Genomic DNA, 16,485 nt, shown 5'->3' with positions numbered 1-16,485 from the left:
TCCCCATAGGACACCGTGCCCTCTCTAAGCAGTCATGGCAGCATAGGCCGTTCACCACAAGTCAATTCCTAAGAGCCCTCCCTTATTACTGGTAGAGACCATACGTTAAATTGTTCTCCTCCGATTTCTGTCCAAGCTGTAAAGGTTGTTAGGAACCCCTTTAACCTGCAGATAAGTCAGGTATCTAAGCACCTGGGCTTTTATTTGCCATTGGGGGCCACCTGTTTTGATAAGTAAAATGATACCAAATCAAGGTGTGTGGGGGGGGTTGCTACTCCCATTTCAAAGTTCACCTAATGGGTGTTTTTGCGCCTGTCCATCTCAAGGCTCCAGAGGAACCAAAGTAATATCCATGTTTGCTCAGGACGGTCATTTTATATGTTTGTACAGCACCTAGCACGATGCGACTCTGACCGCTTTGGCCTCTAGACAGTCCCATGGTATAAATGTTCAATAATAATCATTTAATGAAGTTGCATTGGTAGGGCCTGACTTGGACAAATGCGTGCATACAACTGCATGTGTGAAGACGTATGTGAAATCGGATGCCCAATTAGAGTGCACAGTTCTCATGGAAAGTGGGTGCAAGTTGAGTGTTTATAATTGCAAAGGGACACTTATGTATCTAACCATTCTCTTGCAGATGTGTGTGTATATTAGAAATACACCCTTGCTAACATGATATCACCAGCCTTGATACTCGTGATAACCTGATATAGAATCAGATGGTCTTAGCCATTCTTTAATTGTTAATTTATGTTTTTGATTGACAAGATTCAAAGGTCAGACAATGGCTCTTTCATCTTAAAGGGTTTTTAAAGGTTTAAACTCACTTGTGTGTGATTTAATTTGCAGTTAATTGCTGGTTAGTTGGAATTGAGATTCAAGACTTCATGAGTAGGCACAAGTAATTCCCATGTCCAAGCGAGCCGAATAAAGACCAAGTCTCAGACTGTCGGAAGTGTTTTACAAGTGAGATTGCTATTTGCTATTAATGGCTTAAAATGAGCATCATCGAGTATTAAACAGAGAGCTGACTCCAAAGGGAGAGCATGTTTCAAAATTACACTTCAAGGCTTCAGCAAATAGGCTGAAAATGTCAGAGAAAGGACAGGGAGGGGGACAGAGAGGGTGGATTCTTGCTCTTCCTAACGTCTGATTATGGGCTGTATGCACCTGCCTTTATCTTGGTTTGGCACAAATGGATGAATCTCTAGGATTAGAGTTAATATGAACTAGTACTTCTGGATTGGGGATATGTTCTGGTCTCCTTGCATCTTGTTACAATCAGAGGGAATCTGGGTGACTTGAGTTACCTGTTTGTTGTCACATTTGTACATACATCCAGATTACTTTTTGCAACATTCTGTGTGCCTGACTGTTTTCTAACACAAGAGATTGACTGAACCACAGAACTCTTGGAGGCCTACCCATAACCATTCCATCTCTTCTTCAATGTTTAATGTTGTAACTAGCATTTCATTCAATTATCGTTTGAGACATTATCCTCATTTACATTTGAGATGATACAGTTGTCATTGAATGTCTGCTTCAGCACTATCATGAGTGTTTGACAGTTTGCATGAGATGCATTTAATAACATGAACCCTAGTTTGTCTATTGTTCATCTGCTGCATACCAGTTTCGTGCTGCATGTTGTCTGGAACCATCCAAATGCACCACACTTGCTTAATTCAATGTTTCTGCAGATTGGGAGACCAATTCTCTGCTGGGGTAAATGGGCACAACTGAACTGGAATCAGCGGAGCATGGCGCTGTGCCCACTTATGCCCGTAGAGAATCTGGCGCAGTTTTTAATGCAATAAACAACAACAAATATAGGGCTTGATTCACCACCATAGTTTTACACCAGTATATTTCAGCTGCATTCACAGGGAAAACTAGAGTAATGCAGTGCTGAGTTAGGCCTATTCTCTCTTCCTAAAATCAGTGTCACTAACCCCAAGCATTCAAAGCCATGAGTCAGCCTCTTCCCCCCCCCCCCCCCCATGAGATTATTAGAAATAACAGCTTTTGGGTTCTTTTTATTTGCCTTCTGGCATTGTATCCTGCCAGGGTCACATGTTCAAGCTTTTCTTCGCAGCCATGAGGATTAGATGTTGTGTCTCCTTTTTAAATTTTTTTTTTAAATGAAAGTTGCTATTCTCATGTGATCACAGGACTCCAGGTGCTGGGGCTTTCAGAAAAGCCCCAGATATGAGACTTGAGGGTAAAATCATGAGAGCTGGTAGCACTGTATTTTAAACCTTTCCCTCCTCCCAATTGCATGATAGATCTGAATTTTAGGAGGCTCCTGTGCTGTAGGGGCTGTGTAGATATAGTACATCCATTCCCATCTGGGAGTAGACCTTGTATTTACTGCTGACTGCCCCCTGGGCCTTGCTGCATTGTGTGTGACTATCTCAGGATTTCTGGTTCTCCTGCCGTCGCCTGCCACCCTTGGTACTGCTGGCAGGTCACATGCCCGCCCGCTGAATAGCGTGAACTGACCAGCCCTGGGACTGAGCTGCCCTGCAAGGCCCCGCTAAGAGGCGAACATTTCCCGAGTTTCCATTTCACACAGCTGGGCACTCTACAGAGGCGGGCTCTGCTGGCAAAGGTTACCCGCCATGTGGGACCCGATGGGAAGTCTAGGCAGGAGGGCCGAGCGCGGTGGGAACAGTCAGAGGGAGTGGGAGAGATGCAGAGAGATGGATGCACTGAGTCAGAAGGAAGGAAAGTTAGAATGTTTTGCCAATGGAGACAGGAGGCTTTATTGATCGACTGGGTTCCTGGCCTGTTTGGCCTCCTCTAAATCCGCAGGGTTTTCGTTGCTCTGTCTCTGTACACTGCTGTCTGACTCAGAAATGAGCTGGTCATCAAGGGTGCTGCTAAGAAGGTCGGGCTCTTACTCTCTGTTAGACGGGGAATGGGAAATGTTTGGTGTCTGCTTTTATTGCCTTACTGATCTCTCGTCCTCCCTCTTTGTTCCTCTTTCTCACACTCCTTCATTCCCCCTCTCATGTTCTCTTCCTGTCACTCATTCTTTTTCTCTGGTTCAATCTGTTCCTATTTCATACCTCTCGCTTTCGTTCCCTCCATCTGTCTCTCATTCTCCGTCCCCTCCCCCTGCCTCCCCGCCTTTTTATCTCATTATCTAGCAGCCATCCACTGCGTGGTGCGGCCCTGGGGCCCTTGGAGCGAGTGCAGCTCCCTGTGTGGGGTCGGTAGCCAAGACCGGACTCGGCAAGTCGCTGTCCCACCCCGAAATGGAGGGACCCCCTGTCCGGACCTCAAGCAGCGGAGAGGGTGCTTTGGGGAGAACCCAGCCTGTGATACGGCTAAAGGTAAAGCGAAGCGTGTGGGGAAAGGTCTCTGCGCCCGTCTGCACGTGTACAAACCCTCCCACGACCCATTGTGATGTTCAGCACAGCTCGGATGTGACGGGAGCTGCTTTGCCCTGTGCGATCCCAGCGCTGTCCCTGCGATGGAGCTGGAAGATGAAGGGACGGCAAAGAGTTTTAGCTGCAAGAGGGCGCTGTTTTTAACATGCGGCAAAAAATGGTCTCTGTTAGCACCAGGTTAAACGCAGCTTGCCTGGCCATTGAACGTGGCAAACTTGGGTTAAAACAGAACTGGAAAACCATAGGCTATAGCTCACCTACCATCTGAATTACAGATCAGTCATGACACTTGACGACAACAACAACAACAACACAGCAGATTAGTTCCCCAACATGGTTACAGTTGTTCCAATTTGCAGTGTGGATGGACCCTTAATTGTGTTCCTTCTAACTGGATTAAAAAGACGTTAGTAGTAATTAATAATATCTAGCTCTTCTATAGCACTTTGCATCAGTAGGTCTCAAAGTACTTTACAAAGGAGGTCAGTACATTATCCCCATTTTATAGATGGAGAAACTGAGGCACAGAGCGGTGGAGTGACTTTCCTCTGGTCACCAAGAAGGTCAGTGGCATAATGGGGAATATAGCCCAGTTTGCCTGAGTCCCAGTGCTCTATCCACTAGGCAAAACTGCCTCCGCTATAGACCGCTTCCCTCTACACTTCTAATTGAAACTGTGCAGTAACCAGGTTCCCTGACTAGGGCGGCAATTGTAGCGTAGACAGGTAACTGAGGTATAAAGCCCTACATGGTGTCAACAGGTTCTCATGACGTGTTGCTACCCACAGTGAGATTGAAGTTAAACTATCATGAGAAACTTGCCCTGTGTGGATAGTTTTCCTGTGTTGCACTTTAAAAAGCTGAAGATGTCTTATTGTATGTACTTTTATGGTCCACATCTGAGCATTTCACAAGCTTTAATGTACCTATCCTCACAATCCCCCTGGGAGGCAGGGCTGTGCTGTTAGGGATGGGGAACGGAGGCAGAGACTAAGTGCCTTGCTCCTGCCCCGGGTCACAAGGAGAGCCTGTGGAGGAGCAGGGAATCGACCCTGTGTCTCCTGAGTCCTATGCTAGTGCTCTAGCCACTGGACTATTGTTCCTCTCAAGATAACACCCGATTTCAGCAAGAAAATCCTGATTGTTATTAAAACCTTCTACAATCCCTCCCTTTGTCTCTTTCCAGATTTCACTTTCTCTAAAGAATTTGTGGGTCACATTTAAAGATTAAGATTCTAGGCTAAACTGGCCCAAATCGGGCCAAACACTAGTGCATCTGCAAATTTTGCATTCATGTTTTCCACCCCAGTTCATCTGTGGGCACAAAGCTGAGAGCCTGCACCTCCAGCTGCAGGTAGGCAGAGGCTCTGTTGTATCCACGGTGATCCTGTGTTTGTATCGTATTGCCGTATATTGACATGGGAGTAATCATGATATCCCACATGCAGGAATGTGGCAAAGGTGACCTCTGTTGGAGACCATCCAGCCTTTGCTTCAGCACCATGCAAAATACACCAGGGGTAAATGGATACATGTTTGAACAGCATCCATTTCCCCCCCTCTGTTTGGAATTCCCATCTTTGAGACCAGTTCCTTTTGGCTGGTCTGTTGAGAATTTGTCTTTAAACTAGGGCTGTGGCATGTGAATTAGTGGTTAGAGCAGGGGTGTTGGAGTCAGGAGAGATGGGTTCATGCCCTGACTCTGCCACTGATTAGCTGTGTGACATTGGGCCAGACTTGAATTCTCCATGTGCCTCAGTTTCCCCATCTGTAGAACGGGGTTAATGATACTTGGCCACTTTGTAACGTGCTTTGAGATTTGCCATACAGTGTAAGTTGTTAACAGTAACAAAAATGGGCCTGACCTAAATTCAGTCAAGGAAGTCTGTGGAAAGACTCCCATTGACATGAGTGAGCTTTGAATCGTGCCCCGTATTCGCATTAATATCACTAATTGCAATGAACGTTATTCCCTTCCCTGCTGGTCTGGGTCCCCCACTTTCCCAGAGCCTGGGAGCAGGCACCAAGCAGGCCATGCTCCTAATAATTCGCTTTCTGTGCCCTCTTAGCTCTGTCTCTGTGATTGAACCCCTCTGCCGAGCATTGTTTTCTAACCTTCTGCATCCCTCCGGTCCCCACCCCCTGTGCTCTTTTGACAGAGGTGGCTAAGATTTTGCCAGATTCCTTTAAAAGGGACTTTAAGGACCCCTGGAGAAGACCTCACATGCTGGTGAAGGAGAAGCAGCCAAGGTAGGTGAGGCACATCACGGAGCACACTGTCCCCTTCTCAGGGTGATTTTCTGTGACAAGCGCTGCTGACTTGGCTCAGCCTGACTCTTAAGTAAGAACTGCAGAATAAACGCCGCCCTCCTGTATGGAGAGGAGAAGACAGTGACCGATCCTGAAATCCTCCCCAAATACTCTGCAGGGAAATCAGCATTGTATCTTGGCTCTTCTCGGACACATTTAAAACCACACTGGACAAGCACTGCTAAATGTGTCATAAGCACCAATCCTGCATCGGCCCCTGAGAGATGGACAGATGAGCTAATAGGTGTCTAACTTCTGTGATTCCAGCATGGTCATTAGCTGGGCCGAGTTTGGGGAGGGAACTAGAGCTGCATGAATTCTCCTGCCGTTAAAAGGGACGGCGCTCTCTGCTGAGGGGTGTCTTCAGAGACATTGCACACAGTCAGGTTGGAGAAGAGGGGCGATTCTTTCTCCTTCTCCGTGCCTCAAGTGAGGCTCCTAGATTCATATTTGGGCCCCAGACCAATGGTGCACCTCAGCACATGCCAAAGTCCTTTCTATTTCGGTGCCATGTACTTAACTGCTTTGCTAAATTGGGGCCTTGCACAGCTCCATTAGTAGCCTGTTTGTCAAAGGCTCTGAACTCCCAACAGCCTCCAGGGAAGTCCATGAGAGTCAAAAGTCCTCGGTATCTCTGAAAACTAGGCCACGTATTTAAGCAGCTAAAGATGATGACTGTGGAAGCCTCACTTTAGGTATGTTGGTGATGGAGATTGCTCAAACCTCCATCCCTGTTTCTACTGAGAGTCCAGAGTAGAGCAAAAAAAATAATCCTGATCTACGAGGGGAGGTTACAAAACCTGGGGAATGTTTAGTCTCGAGAAAAGTGGAGTGAAGTCTTCAGATATGTAAAGACTGTTTATAAAGGGGACGGGGATCGTTTGCTCTTCATAGCCACGTCGGGTAGGACAAGCAGTAATGGGCTTAATCTGCAGCAAGGGAGATTTAGGTTGGATGTTAGGAAAAACGTCCGTACTGGAGCAGGTTACCTAAGGAGGTTGTGGACTCCCTGACACTGGAGGTTTTTCAGAACAGGTTAGACAAACACCTGGAGGGGATGATCTATGTTTCTTTGGTCCTGCCTCAGCAGAGGGCCATGGACTAGCTGACCTCTCAAGGTCCCTTCCACCCTACGTTTCTGAGATTCTATGCAGCAGGGCTAGGACAGCTCATCTAACCTATCTACATCCTGGATCCCTGAAGACAGGCATAGACCACAGGCGTGTGCTTCTAAAGCCTTCGTTCTTCCCTTCCGAACCTTTGGGAGCACCGTCCAGCTCCCTTCCATACCGGGGCGGCTGCCATATGCGTATGCTCTTGGCATCCTCGTCCTGGCAGCTCCTCCGCTCCTTTTCAGAGACGCTGCTCGCGGCATAACTTGTTCTGTTTCCTGTTCTCCATTAATAATAGGGAGGTGCTGTGGCTAGTGGCAAGATCTCCAGATTAGGACTCGGGAGACCTGTGTCCTACCCCCAGCTCTGCCACTGGGCTGCTGTGTGACCTTCGAGTCACTTCTGCTCTCTGCCTGAGTTCCCCACCTGTAAAATTGGGCTAAAGATGCTCCTGTGTAGAGTGCTAGATAAGAGTTCTTATTAACACCGAGACATTTTGCTGGCATTGAGGGTTCAGCCAGGGGGGTTAATAATAGTACGTTGTGCTTGTAATTCTGCGACGTTCGTGTCTGCAAAGCACTGCACAAATGTTAGTTAATCTTCCCAGCCCCCTGTTATCCTCATCCAGATCGGGAAACCGAGGCACTGCTAAGCGAGTTCACCAAGACTCAACGGGAGACAGCGTCTGCGCTGGGAGCAGAAATCTAGTGTCCCTGGCTCCCACTGCTGTGGTCAGTTCACACTGCCTCGCTGGGGACCTAAGAAAAGCCCAGTTATAACAATAGCCCAGCAGAGCTCAGATTATACTCCTGACAGAGCTCTTCATAGCTGGGGCCCTGCTCAGGTCCCCTTTCTCCCTTGGTCAGGAGAGAAGAGGCTGTCTGGAATGAATGAATAAAAGCAAACTAGCGGGTCCTTTTTGAATGGCGCTGAGCCCTCAGGGCTGGAAACAGCACATGGAACAAAACCCCTCCTTATTTACAAATCGCCTCCGGTCCAATGACTGTGTTCTCGGCCCCCTCTGTTGCAGAGCTGCAGCGAGGCGTCCTGCCCTCTGCCAGGGAAGTTCTCTCTGGTGCCAGCCCAGGAGACAGATCTGGGATTCCGAAATGGGGGAATGGCTGGCCAGGGTAGGAGGAAAGCTGGAAAGAATTGGGAAGGGTTTTATGGGGGAGGGGGAGAACGGCTGAGTGGGAATGGGGAGCCCCTGGGGGATGATTGGGGAAGTTTCTTAGCAGGTGGGAGAAGATCTGAGGCCTCATCTGCCACTGGGATCTTTTTTGTGATGCATCAGGAAGTCTTTTTGCATGAAAGACCCTGCAAAACTCAGCTGCAATTGTTTGTTCATTAGAGACAGGCCCACGTCTCCAGGTCTGGATCTAGAATGTGAACCAGCCAAAGGTTCGGGGTGTTTATAGCCAGAGTTTGGGATCAGCCTGGTATGTAGAAAGGGGCCAGTTCTGGATCTGAACCTCCCCGAAGTTCGTGAGTGTTTAGGTCTCAGGAGAGATGGGCCTGAAGCAGAGTCTGTTTGGAGGTGATAGACTCAACCCCACCAAGGTTTATCCCAATGCAGGGACCCCATACAGGCCTGTTCACAGGCGTTGGGGCAGCTGCGCTGGAAGAAGCTCACAGCCAGGGGAAGATAAGTTCTTCCTGTTCGCTCTTAGACATTTCTTCATGGGGTGCCCTTGCTGCAGAAACGTTGGCGGCCAGCCAGGTTTGGCCTGAGGGGGTCCCACCCCTCCCATGGCACCGAAGTGGGTGGTGTCAGCTGCCCCATGTATGGTATGACTGTGCTGTGTCCTGGCTTGGGACCCCAGGAGCGCGAGGACTGGCTTTGTGGCCATCTCCTGGTGACCTGAATTGTTCCTCCTTTGAAGGACTGTGGATTAGTGTGTGCTGGGTACAGGACGCTGCACGCTCAGGAGAACTTGTGCAGCCTGTTGGGAGTCCATGCAGACGTGTTCCTGCACCAAGGCACCCCCAGGCCCGTTGGGCTGTGACCCTCGTAGCTTCCTGGACTCTCCTTTGATCTGGTCTTAGGGCAAGGGTAATACTGGGCAATGGAAGGGCATCAGGCCGACTTGCCTCCTGGCTAAAGAAATCAGCTCACAGGAGTTCTCTGAGAGCGGTGGAAAGACGTGTTGGCCATCAAGTCCCTTTCCCTGCCAGGGTGGGACTGGCCCTTCTGGGACGTTTCCTAGCGTAGGTTAATTTTCAGTTGCGTTCTGATTGCCAGCAGCAGAGGGGTGGAAAGGCAGCTGCTGGGAGAGCCAGGTCAAGTTAAGAACGAGGCTGGACAAGACCCTGCTCCCCACCGAGTGTTGCTCTTCAGCTCCGCTTCTCCTCACCCAGCCCCCTGGCAGCTGCTGCAGCCTGTGCTGCTAACTCAACAGGGAGACTCTCTCTGAGGGGCTCTGTGCTGTCGTCTCAGGAATCCCGTCCCAGCACTGAAGAAAGCCCTGTCCCTTCGGCCTCACTGGGGCTCTGCCGTACTACGGGCTGCTAGGGACTTTCCGCACAGTCCCTACCAAGCTTGCTTGCCCCTCCCCTCTAGTCTTGCTGCCACAGCTACCTTGCAGGTTCTCCTGGGGGGTGTTAAATTCTGACAGTAGCTTGTGGCACATTTGATAAAGCTATAGAATTGCCAGCATATCCGGAACCACCCGTGTTTGGAAGCAGGCGAGCCCGTGACTCCCCCACGTGTCCTTGTGGGCATTTCTGCTGATCACGCAATCCCATCAGCCGTGGCATTGAGTGCACGGTGCTGCTACCGGGCTTCGATGCGAGTCTATCCGGAAACCGCGCTTTAAATACGCAAGTGCTAGAGTTTGCACTGGTAGTCGCCTCTTCAGTCCGCGCATGGAAACTCTGCCATGTGATCTGGCTGACCAATCGAAACTAAAGAGCAAATAGCGACCAGTCACAGAGGAGTGTTCACGGTCGATCCAGAGAGCTAAAACAAGCTGTGCAAACATTGGTCAAATCATTTCGGATCTCGACTAGACCGTGACCTGCTTGTAAATGTTCCAGGAGGAGAAGGGATTCAATTTGTCCGGTTAATTTATTTGCTCTGTATGATTTGCTCATCTGCAAACTGCAACGGACTGGCAGGGAGAGGAGAGAACTGTAGTAGTGGGTGTCCCATCGGGGTGGAAGTGCCTGGGCGGAGTCGTGTGGGAGAAGCCAGCTAGTACCTGCTGCTGTGATGTTGCTTTGTTCCGCCCGCATGGAACAGATTGCAGGATCGGGTCTTATGCTTGGTTCTGATTAACGCGATCCTCCTTTACTTCCAGAAGTACAGAGATCACACACATAGGGGAAAAAACGATTGAACCAGTGAGACTTATTTGTGTATCTCAACATTCTCAGTGGTGTTGGCCAATGGATGTAGGCAGCCGTCTAGTACTGTCGCAGCACGGGAGCTGCAAATGCCCCTTCGGAAAGCCTCTTAAAGGCGTGGGTGAGAAGCACAGTCCACAAACCCATCATGCTGATGAAAAATCATTGTTACCAATGTTTGTTCCCAAAAGCACATCTGCTGTTAATTAGGAAACGCTGAACTGCTGCCTTGGGGGCCGTGTTACACAAGGTGGGTCTGAAATGCATCATTTGCATGCTAGGCTTCTGAGCGTGTCCATGCTGAGCATGCCATGACCTATGGAAAACAATCTTGGGGCTAGAGCGGAGTGTCACAAACAACCGAGACCTGACATCTGGAGTGCAGGGGCGAGGCGGCCCTGGGACCCCTGCGTTCAAACCAGCTCCAGTGCAGACTGGCTCAAGGGGCTGACTTCATGCTCCATCTCCACAGAGACTGCAAGGGGGGACATCAGCCCAGATTGCCAGCTGGTGTCAATTGGTCTTGCTTCAGTCAAGCTATGCTGACTTATGCCAGTTGAACATCTGGCCCAGAGAGTGGTTTCAAACTGCTCAACTACTGACAGATGCACCCTGATGGATTTGCAGGTGAATCCCTTTAAGCAAAATGATTGAGTTCCTCTTTAGAGCTAGTGTAGTCAGTTTATTGTCTGATGTGCTCTGTCTTGGGAGACTGTATCTTCAATTGGAAGCGAGATGGGCCAGATTATCTTAATGGGCTTTTTCCCTCTCTTTTATTTGTCTAGGATTTTCCTAGTTAGCTGTAAGCCTCCCCCCTTGTAACTGATAAGCCCCAGGGTAGCTGATTAACTAGCCCCCGGGCTGTAAATCCCCTTGTCACAAGCAGCGCTGCGCTCGGGCGAGTTGGGTTTGTGAAGCGTGTGCAGGGTGAGGGGCAGAGGGCTGGGATCGTTACATGAGGCGGGGCTCAGCACAGCTTGCACGGATCCGATTGGCGAGGTGCTCGGAAGGGTTTTAGCGCTGCCTGGAGGAGGAGATGGCTGTGTGGATGAGGGAATGAGAACAGAAGTGCGTTCTGCCACCTCTGCATCCTGCCGGCTGCTGGGTGTGGGGAATGGGGCGGGTCTGCACCTACAGAGGAGGCTGCCAGCCTGAAACGAGAAACACATGACCTTTGTGTATCAGGCTGTTTGGAGTCGTTCGCCCCTCAATCCTGGGCATTCAAATTCCCATCTCTGCTTTTTTTTTTCATCCTGTCCGGCCTCTTCTTTCCCATGCTAAGCAGCCCTGGTCCACCCCCTTTCTACTCTCACGGCCAGGTCTTCTTCCAGCCTCCTCCTGAAGGTTAGAACAAGCCCCCAGCTCTCCAGCCACAAACTCCGGCGCATCTTGGTCAGAAGTATGGAAATGGAGGAAAGCGTGAGACCAATACGAGGAAGAATAGGTGGGCAGAGCTGTGTCTTTACTGAGGTTATTGCCACGAGGGCTGACCCACTCCCTGGTCCTGGGAGCATGCTTCCCAGCATGGATGGGCAGACGCACTAGCTGTGGTCCAGCTAGTGAGCAGCGTAGCCAAGGGAAGCGTGGCCAGTGGCTTGGTCTAGCTGTCCAAATACAAACCCACCCGCACCCCCTTGGCATGTATTCAGGCAGCTAATCCGAGTCCCTGCTTGCCCATGCTCCTCCCAGCTATAGCTCGAGCTGAGCTAGCGTGTGTCTACCTGGGCTGGGAAGCGTGCTCCCAGCTGCATGTAGATGTATCCTGAGTGGCAATCAGCACACGTGCTTGTGTGCCGTCCTAGGAAGCCGGCCCATAAGGAGGAGGCGCAGAGGCCTTATGGGTGGCTGCCTGCTCCAGCCGCAAGGAAGGGCTTAGGAGTTCGTAAGGGGGAAGTGTGGTAGTGGCTGGGGCATGGCTTGGAAGGGAGTTGGGGCATTTCTTGGAGCGGCATAGTAGCCCCAGGGCCCGGTGTGGTAATGCCACGGCCTCCTGCTGCTGTTCCACTGACTGTCTGGCTGCCGAGTTCTCACAGCTCCGTGCCAAGTAGCGCCTTTGGGCTAATTAAGGGATGCAATCAAAGCTGTAGCTTGGAGCAACGGGGCTGGAATACAGCAGAACCCTCTGCACCTCCACCCTTGGCCTCCGCTCCCGTCACACAACGGCTGCAGCGGTTGTCGCACCCAATCTGTGCTACCTTATCGCTCACTGGAGCAGTTGCCATTCCAATACTTCTTAAAGGCGTTCTGTTTCTCTTTGGTTTCACCCCAGCGGGAGCTCCCAGAACGGAATTGTTCGCACCCCGCAGGTCACTCTGAGAGCCACGTGTCCAAGCCCAAGAGAACAGAGGCGTTTGCATTTTGATTGATGTCAGAAGTGGTTTAAATGTGCAAAAACACCCTCACAACAAAGCTCCTGTGAAATTTGGGGGAAGACGGTTGCATTCAAAACGATCATTTTGGGGAGCAGTTTCCCAACCCTCATGCAGTGAAAACCACCTTGCTGTCCTCCATGGCGCCGTCCCCGCCGTGGGAGCTGCGTTGCTGCACGGTATCCTTCCTGAAATTCCCTTGGATGAGTGTTTGAAACCTTCAGCTGGAGCAGAAAGTGGGAATCCGCGCAGGGCACGGCGGCTGCTTTCCTGTTCCAGCCAGGCCTAGGCAACGGCAGCTGTCGCTTGCACCTCCTCGCAGGTGTGCACGTCTCCGATATTTTTACCCGCAGAATCTCATGGCACTTTCTTTGCAGCCGTGGCAGCTGGTGTGCTGTGAAGGGAGGGTGTGCAGGGAGAACACTCCGGGTGCTGACACCCAGAAATCCAGCAGCTCTGTGTACATGGGTGCCTGGGCTGCCACTCTGCGCGGAGAGAGATGTCAGAAACGTTTGCCATCGTTCTGCCCCTCGACTGGCTGCGGTTGCTTGTCTGCCTTATGTTCCTTTCCTGGCCATCCCCAGCAGCTGAGTTTATTTGAGCCTTAATCACCTCTTCAAACAGAAGTGTGTGTGGGGGGGAGGGGGGAACAGAACCCCGAAGGCCCCTTGGAGGAGGAGGAGGCTTGGCAAGCTGACAGCTGTAAAGCAACCAGAATGCACTGGCTGACTTAAGGGGATTGCTTCAGATCAGAGCTTCCCCTCCCCCTGCCTTTGGGAAAGCGCAGGCCCTGATCTCCCCATTGGTGCAGGCAGCTTTGCTTTGCAGTGGGTAGCCTCTCTGCCTGCATCCCTTCTTCCCCTCCTCCTCAACACTGGCAGTGCCAGGGAGCCGGCCTGCAAGGGGCACCTGGAGCAGCTTCTAGCTTGTCTCTACCTGGGGTCATCGTCCTTCCAGGGAAGAAGAAATCCGCAGCAGGGGCCCGTCTGGACAAGAGCATGTTGTGGAGGTTCCTCTTGCTGTGCAGCGTGGCGGTGGGGTCACCTGACTGGTTGAGGGAAGCCCTGCTGATCAGAATGTGTCCCCCGCTCGCTCCTCGGGGGCGACTGGGATGATTTCCTGCTTGCAGGGGGAGTGGGAAAGTCAGTGGGGCTGGCCGACCTCTCAGCCAGTGCTCCTAACTCTCCTGCATGCTAGGCTGCCTCTTCCCTGTGGCCCTGCAGCAGGCAGCCTGTTCTTCCTGCAAATGGCTGCTGGGCCAGGTAGGTGGGGAGGGGAGGTGGCCAGCTGGGAGCATTTTTCATCTGCTACATTTAAAATACCTGGGGTACATTTGGGATTCATAACCTATTGGCTCCCTGCTGTCCCCAGCACGCATACCCAGTTTCTTGGGCAGAGGGACCGCCCAGGTTGCATGCTGCCTTCTTCCCTCACTGGCTCCATCTCTGGGACTGGTGTGAAAAGAAGCCATCTGATTTTCAGCCCATCCTGCCCATGTTCTATGGCTTGTCCTGGCAGCATCTACCCGTGTAGCCCTGACTGCAAGGGCGCCCTGAGTCTCCTGTTCAGCATCAGCTTGTCTGTGCTCCTCAGACCTTGATCTCCGTGCTCCTCCTCCGGCTTTGGTGTCCGGCCTCGTCCAGAAACCCCTCTACTGTTTGTGGGTGTGTCCAGTTCTCCCATCCATCTCTCACCACTTATCCTGGGCTGGTCAACACTGGACAATTAGGTCGGCTTAACTACATCACTCGAGGCTGTGAAAAAGTTCACGCTCTTGTGATGTAATTAAGCCGATGGAAGAATGATTCCATCAACTGAGCTACTCCCTCTCGGGGAGGTGGATTTACTACAGGGACAGAAGAACCCCTCCCGTTGCCGTGGTACGTGTTCACACTACAGCGGCTGTGTCGACGTACCCTCGGAGACAGAGACCCAGGCACAACGCAGTATGTGTCTTGGGAACAGTGGCCCCTGTTTCCCTTGCCACGTGGAGTGCGCTGGGAGGCTGACATCTCTCTCTTCCTGCCTGGAACCTTCTCTGGACAATGCTCAGCATTATTGACTGCCATGATAGCATCAAGAGCAAAACTCATCCTGCTGCCTGCCCAGGGCAGGGGATCGGACTTCTGCCTTGACGCGCCATTGGGGAATGAGGGATGAGCAGCATCCAGGTCCCATGCGGGCTCTGTCTCGTCCCCTGAACAGAACCTTTGTCATCCCCCCCGTCCCCTCCTCGGCCCGCTGAGACCATTCTCGTGGGGCAAAGACTGGCCTATACTCCCCTTTCCCTCCCTCAAACCAGGAATCCGGTGTCTGCCCAGCCTGAAGGGGCACGTTCCCCCTCTGAACCTTGCTTGGGAGTTATGAGACGTGCAGTAAAGACAAACCCCAAACTGCATCTCCAAAGGCAGCAGCTGGAGCGAGCTGTGTGGATGAGGAGTCTGAAGGGGGCAGGCTGCAGGTAGAACCCACCCCTCCCTCCTTGGGATGCAGGTGCTGCAGAAGGTGGGCGTGTGCCTGGCTACTGGGTCGGCCAGCAGCGTGGCAGCCTTGGAGAGCTCTGCCTGGGATTCGTGAGTAAACAGGAAACCACAAAAGCAGATGGAACCCAAATAAGAGGTCTTGGATTATGAATCCCACGGGGAGGGATGAATCTCTAATAGTTGTCCCCCTCCACCACCTGCCCCTAAGCAGCTCTCTGCTGAAGCAGTTACTTATAGAGACAGTAGCTAAACTAGGGCATCTCTCTAGACCCATTTTACATAAGGAAACTCAGCCTTGTAGGGGCTTTAGGCAACATTTATGTTTTCCCCCAGTTCAGGGGTTGCTTTGGCCTGGGGCACAAGTTTAGAGCAACTGGTCAGCAACTGGTGGCTGTACCTGTACCTGTACCCTCCTCCCGCATGGCACTGAAAGCGGCAATGAGTTGGCCGTGCCCCATTGCAGTGCCATCTCATTGCCAGCAGAGGGGAGCTGGCAATTTCGGCATCTCCTTCTGGTAATTCGGCATCCTAGGCATGACTGTGGGAAGTCTGACTGGGGAAGCTCATGCCAGATACAACCCCAGGGCAGAACCTCTCTAGAATCCAGTTGTCTTCGCTCGGGCAGCAGCCAGGATCCACTCCCCTTAGCAATGGGAGAGGCGGGCAGGTGTGATTCTTCTAGGGTTGAACTGGAGATCCTTTGGCAGGGACGTGGTGAGGTTCAGAGGTGGCAGCAGGATTTGGGTGACCATCCTGCCTCGGGATTTCTCATTCAGTGGCAAGGCTGCTACCAGGTTGCTTTTAGCCTCAAGCCGTTGCTAGTGGAGGATTTGTGTGAGTGCCTCTTGGAGTCTGTGCCCATGGAGTACTGATCCTGGTCGGGTTATTCAAGCAGCTGGTGGTTTAAAGTCGGGGGATTTCAGGGAGGTCAGCTAGCGCTAGGAAAGTATGCACTGGGCCTGTCTCTAGGCCAATGGAGCATTTCCCCAGCAAACGCAAGCCTCTTTTCTCACCACAGGCCACCCCCGCCCCTGCGGGAGCAGAAACCCATTGCAGAGGGGGGATGGCATCCTGGCTAATTCTCTCCCTCTCCCTTTCCAGTTACTGCGTCTACTTCCGCCTGAAGCAGGTGGGAGCCGCCTGCCGCCTGCACATGTGGAGCAGCCAGCTGGTGAGAGAGAGGCGGGTCTGCGTGGAGTGCCGGCCGGACGCTGTGGCCAGCGGGGCCCGATGCGAGGGGGATGGGCTGGAGGGAGCCAGGTAAGTGGCTGAGGAGTGATGATCAGGGCTGTTACCCAGCCAGCTTAGCCCAAGGGACTGTCCGTGTTGCTGAGGAAGGATTTTGTCCTTATTTGGTTTATTTCCTGCCCCACTTTGTGTCTGGCCGGGAAGCCCCCAAGCCTGGTGCCAGAATCGCAAAGCACCTTTGGGGAGAGCGAGCAGACACATCCCCTGTGTCCTG

The 16,485-nt window shown here is 51.8% G+C and overlaps 1 pseudogene; it reads left to right on the top strand.

Annotated features, from left to right (window-relative positions):
* Positions 1-16,485, top strand: part of LOC135890568 (somatomedin-B and thrombospondin type-1 domain-containing protein-like) — a 30,824-nt pseudogene that overhangs the window by 13,249 nt on the left and 1,090 nt on the right.

The sequence above is a fragment of the Emys orbicularis genome, chromosome 16 (assembly GCF_028017835.1).
Source record: "Emys orbicularis isolate rEmyOrb1 chromosome 16, rEmyOrb1.hap1, whole genome shotgun sequence".
NCBI classification, from domain to species: domain Eukaryota; kingdom Metazoa; phylum Chordata; order Testudines; family Emydidae; genus Emys; species Emys orbicularis.
Note: the sequence above shows the minus strand (reverse complement) of the source record. Positions and strands in the feature narration are given on the sequence as shown.